A 6000-nucleotide genomic window follows, 5' to 3' on the forward strand; every position below is an offset into this window, starting at 1 on the left:
AGAAACTCTCGTGACACGTGTGGTTCACAAAGAAGGTTTACTCATGCGTAACGTAGTAGTCACAAGCAAAGCCAGGACTGGCTTGGTACAATTGCATCACTTGTTATATTCCCCCCTTCCCGCGCTTTTTCCCGCCTCGTGATCGCGTTGCGGCTGTGGGCTATTAGGCCCCCCAATGTCCCCCCTGATCGTTCATGATGGCAGGGTCGGTCAGAGTCCATTGTCCTTGATTGCCAGTCCCCCTCCGGCTGGGTTGGTCCCTCCCTGCTACGTGCAGACCCGCGGGTTCTGTGCTGCGTTGCGATCTTGTTTTGCTGCCCTGCGGCCCCGTTCCTTGCATGCTCGCGCCGTTATCAGTTCATAGTTAAAAGCTTCCGCTGTGGTTTTCCTGTTTAGCTGGCCGCAGGTGGCTCGTTAATTAGCGGCGCTTTCGGTTCCTCTTTTCCCCGCTAGCTACCGCCGGTGGATTCCGCGTGGTCTGGTTGCGAGCTTCCCTGCAGCCCCGTGCTTCCCTGAAGCCTCGTGCTGACCGAACCTGACATGCCGCCCCCCTGAAGACAACTCCTCCCCCTCGGTTCTATTTCGGCTTCCCGGGGTATTTACTGTAAAAGTCCCGCACTAGGTCCGGCGCCCTTATGTGGGTTTTACTCACCCATTCGCTGTGGGACTTGGGGAAATGTTTCCATTGCACTAGGAGCTGGGTCTGCCCCTTGTGCCTCCGGGCGTCCAGTATCCGGTTGATTTCGAAGTGCTGCTCCCCCCCGACCATGATGGGTGGCGGTACTCCCTCCGCCTTGTGCCAGGCGTTCCCCGGCTGGTGCAACTTTAGCAGGCTGCAATGGAACACCGGGTGGATCTTCCCGAGGCTTTTCGGGAGCGTCAGCCTGACGGTCACCGGATTGATGACCTCCGTAATGGGGAACGGCCCCACAAACCTCGGGCTGAGTTTTTTCGATGCCTGGTGCGTCTTTAGGTTTTTGGTTGACAGATACACCTGGTCCCCCACTTTCCATTTTTCCTCGGGGAGCCTCTTGCGGTCCGCGTGCTTCTTGTAGTCGGCTTTGGCTCTTTGCAATGCCGCGTGCGCCGCTCGCCGGGTCTCGTCGATTTGGGCGAACCAGGCGTCCAGGGAGTTGATCTGGGATTCCGGCTGAGGCAGCTCCGGCATGGGGACGAAATCTCTCCCGGTGGCTACTTTGAACGGAGAGAACCCGGTACTCTTGTGGACGGCGTTGTTGTATGCCACCTCCGCGAATGGTAGTAGCTCCGCCCAATCGTCCTGTTGGTGCCCCACGTAGCAGCGCAGGTACTGTTCGAGCCCCCCGTTCAGGCGTTCCGTGGCTCCGTCCGTCTGCGGGTGCGCCGCGGAGGATAGGGCTTGTTTCGTCCCCACCCGCTTCAGGAACTCCCGCCAGAACCGCGCGATGAAGTTGCCGCCCCGATCGCTGACGACACGTCGAGGTGCGCCGTGGAGTCGGTAGACATGTTGCACGAACAGTCTCGCCAGCCCCTCGGCCGTGGGGACTCGCCGGCACGCTACAAAATGCGCTTGTTTGGAGAATAAGTCCGTGACCACCCAAATGGCGGTCTTCCCCTTACTCTCCGGGAGCTCCACTATGAAGTCCATGGCGACCTCTTGCCAAGGGCCGTCGGGTTCCGCTACCGACTGGAGTAGGCCTCTAGGTTTGCCTTTGGCTCCTTTCGCTGTTGCGCACACCGGGCAACCCCCCGAATACGCCTCCACGTCCTCCCGGAGCGTGGGCCACCAAAACTGCCGCCGGATTAAGTGGAGTGTCTTTACGAAGCCGTAATGCCCCGCGCTCCGGCTGTCGTGGGCTCTCTCCATGACCTCCCGTCGGCAACCCTCGGGCACGTACAGCTTTCCTTCGTGCCACCACAACCCCTCTTGGCCGGTTAGCGCCTCTCGGTTCTGCTTGAGCCAAGCGTCCCGCTCCGCCGCCTCCGCGAACCCTTGCCTTACTTCAGGCGCCGCGTCCCGTCGCTCCCCCTTGGTCTGGCTTCGGGTCACCGCCTTTGCAGCCAGCCTGCTGGCGGGGATGACGGCGTCCACGATCTACTCCCGTAGGCTGGCGTGTTGGGGCATGCGAGACAGTCCATCCGCTAGGAAGTTGCGCTTCCCGGGGATGTGTTTCAGTGTGAACCTGAACCTCCCGAAGTATTGGGACCACCGTGCCTGTTTGGGGGATAGCTTACGCGGGGTCTTCAGGGCCTCGAGGTTCTTATGGTCCGTCCACACTTCGAACGGTTCAGTTGCCCCCTCCAGTAGATGCCTCCACGTGGCCAGCGCCCACTTGACCGCGTACGCCTCTTTCTCCCACACCATCCACCTCCTCTCCGTCTCGGTGAATTTGCGGGAGGCGTAGGCGCACGGGTGGATGGCCCCCTCCGGGCTGGGTTGGAGCAGGACTGCTCCCGTTGCCACGTCTGATGCATCCACTTGGATTATAAACCGCCGGTCTGGGTCGGGATGGCGCAGGATCGGCTCCGCGGTGAACCGCCGTTTTAGTTCCTCAAACGCCCCCTGGCATTCTGCAGTCCACGCGAGTGCCATGCTGGGCTTGGGGGATTTCCCAGTGCCCTTGGTTTTTAGCAGGTCGGTTAGGGGAAGGGCGATTTGGGCGAAGTTCGGGATGAACTGACGATAGAAGTTCGCAAACCCTAGGAAGCTTTGGAGTTGCCTCCGGGTTCGCGGCGCTTCCCAGCCCAGGACATCCCTTACTTTCGCCGGGTCCATCTCAATTCCCCGGCTGGATATTCGGTAGCCGAGGTAGTCTAGTTGCTCTCGATGGAACTCGCATTTCGAGAGCTTTGCGTACAGCTGTGCCTTCAGCAGTCTCTGGAGCACCGTGCGCACCAGGCTCACGTGCTCCGCCAGGGTCTCGGTGTAGATGAGGATGTCGTCCAGGTAGACCAGGACGCCCCGGTAGAGTAGGTCGTGCAGCACCTCATTTATTAGCTGCATAAATACCCCCGGGGCCCCTTTTAATCCGAACGGCATCACGGAAAACTGGTAGCTTCCGAGCGGGGTGTTGAACGCCGTCTTCCACTCATCTTTTGCGCGGATCCTGACTCTGAAGTAGGCTTCGCGCAAGTCCAGTTTTGTGAACACCCTCCCCTTCGACAGATGCGACATCAAGTCCTTCATCAGTGGGAGGGGGTATTTGTACTCCGTGCTGATTGCGTTCAGCCCCCGGTAGTCTACGCACATACGGAGCGAGCCGTCCTTCTTCTCCCGGAATAACACCGGGGCCGCTAATGGTGACTTCGCGGGTTGGATGAATCCCCGCGCTAGGTTCTTGTCTATGAACTCGCGCAGGGCCCCCATCTCCCTCCTCGACAGGGAGTACATTTTCGGCTTAGGCAGGGTCGCTCCTGGCTCTAGCTCGATGGCGCAATCACTGGGCCGGTGTGGTGGGAGCTGGTCGGACTCCTTCTCCCCGAACGCTGCCGCCAGGTCTCGATACTGCCTCGGGATTCCGCCGCCCGTCGGGGGTTCCCCGGGTCCGGCCCCTCGCTTTGCGGTCGCCTCGCCAGTCGCCGCTGCCTCCCTCGCCTCGGGATCGTGGCGGGTCTCCGGGGTCCCGGCGCTGCTGCTGCTGCTGTTGCCGCCCGGGTCTCGGGCCCCATCTGCTCTCGCCCCGTCTCCCGGTGTCCCGGACCCTCCGCTTGCCCCCCGGTGGTTGCGGCTGCCTCCGTCTCCACGGCTCGGTCCCCTCTGCTCTCGCCCCTCGCCGGTCTGTCGACCCCGAACCGCACTGCCTCCGCCGTCCAGTCGACTCGTGGGTTCCGCCGCCGCAGCCACGCCAAGCCGAGTACCACCGCGTAGTCGGCCACCGGGACCACCACGAACCTCAGTTCTTCCCGGTGACTCGCGATCGTCATCTGGACCGGCTCGGTGTAATACTGAGCTGGCCCCCCCCCTGCCAGCGTGCCATCTAGCTGGCTGAATGAAATGGGCTCCCGGAGGCGCCTCAGCTGTAGCCCGAGCCCCGAGACCACCGCTGGGTGCATCAAGCAGTGGGTGCAGCCCGAGTCCAGTAGCGCCCGTAGCTGCGCCTCCCCTCCGGATCTCACCCCTCGGACGTGTATCCTCACCCGGAACGGTGGGCAGTCCTCGTCTCCTATTGGGTCTGCGCGCCTCGACTCCCCTGCTCGCACTGGGACGCCGTTCAGTGCGAGCGCGCCTCGTTTCCCGCCGGCTCCGAGTCCTCTCCGGAGGATGCTGTCTCCGGGGTCGACCACCCCCCGCGTCCTTTCTCGGTCACCGCCGCCACTGCCCCCTTCCGCGGTCGGTCACCGGTCCTTTTCCCGTTCGCACGCGGGGTTTTGACTTCGGGCCGTGGTGGGGCGCGTTCCCGCTCCGTCGGGCACTGCGCCGCTCAGTGGCCTCTGCCTCCGCATCGGAAGCCCAGATTCGGGGCTCTGGTCGCGTCTCGCCTCCCGGTGGACTGCCGTCGACCGCTCCGCCTCTCCTCGGGGGTCCTCTCCCTCGGCTGGTCCCTCGTCTGGTCCCGTCGTCTTGTGGTCTGTTGGATCTGCCGCCACGCCGATTCCGCCGTTCCGGCCAGCCAGATCCAATCCTTCACTGTGGACGGGTCGTCCCGCCCCAGTGCCCGTTCCAGGATCTCTGGGTTGAGTCCCCTCTTAAAATACTTCACCTTCAGGGACTCCGGCCAGTCCGCGAGCTTCTCGGCCAACCTCCGGAACTCCAGGGCATATTCCGATACCGATTTGCCCCGCTGTCTGAACTGTAGGATGTCGTCCTCCGCCCGCTTTGCGCTCAATGTGTCCTCGAATCTGCCCCGGAGTGCCTGCATGAAGTCCGGGAAACTCCGTAGTTCCGCCGCGTTGGCATCGTACAGCCCGATGCAGGTGCAGGTGCATCATCAAAGCACCATATATGGGTATGTAGGGCCAAAGGGTGGGGAGAGCATCATCAAAGCACCATATATGGGTATGTAGGGCCAAGGTGTGTGAAGAGCATCATCAAAGCACCATATATGGGTATGTAGGGCCAAAGGGTGGGGAGAGCATCATCAAAGCACCATATATGGGTATGTAGGGCCAAGGTGTGTGAAGAGCATCATCAAAGCACCATATATGGGTATGTAGGGCCAAGGTGTGGAGAGCATCATCAAAGCACCATATATGGGTATGTAGGGCCAAAGGGTGGGGAGAGCATCATCAAAGCACCATATATGGGTATGTAGGGCCAAGGTGTGTGAAGAGCATCATCAAAGCACCATATATGGGTATGTAGGGCCAAGGTGTGGAGAGCATCATCAAAGCACCATATATGGGTATGTAGGGCCAAAGGGTGGGGAGAGCATCATCAAAGCACCATATATGGGTATGTAGGGCCAAGGTGTGTGGAGAGCATCATCAAAGCACCATATATGGGTATGTAGGGCCAAAGGGTGTGGAGAGCATCATCAAAGCACCATATATGGGTATGTAGGGCCAAAGGGTGGGGAGAGCATCATCAAAGCACCATATATGGGTATGTAGGGCCAAAGGGTGTGGAGAGCATCATCAAAGCACCATATATGGGTATGTAGGGCCAAAGGGTGGGGAGAGCATCATCAAAGCACCATATATGGGTATGTAGGGCCAACGTGTGGGGAGAGCATCATCAAAGCACCATATATGGGTATGTAGGGCCAAGGTGTGTGGAGAGCATCATCAAAGCACCATATATGGGTATGTAGGGCCAAAGGGTGGGGAGAGCATCATCAAAGCACCATATATGGGTATGTAGGGCCAAGGTGTGGAGAGCATCATCAAAGCACCATATATGGGTATGTAGGGCCAAAGGGTGGGGAGAGCATCATCAAAGCACCATATATGGGTATGTAGGGCCAAGGTGTGTGAAGAGCATCATCAAAGCACCATATATGGGTATGTAGGGCCAAAGGGTGGGGAGAGCATCATCAAAGCACCATATATGGGTATGTAGGGCCAAGGTGTGTGAAGAGCATC

The sequence above is a fragment of the Python bivittatus genome, unplaced genomic scaffold (assembly GCF_059951505.1).
Source record: "Python bivittatus isolate LINGU-HERP-01145 unplaced genomic scaffold, Pbiv_v1 ctg000850_np1212, whole genome shotgun sequence".
NCBI classification, from domain to species: domain Eukaryota; kingdom Metazoa; phylum Chordata; class Lepidosauria; order Squamata; family Pythonidae; genus Python; species Python bivittatus.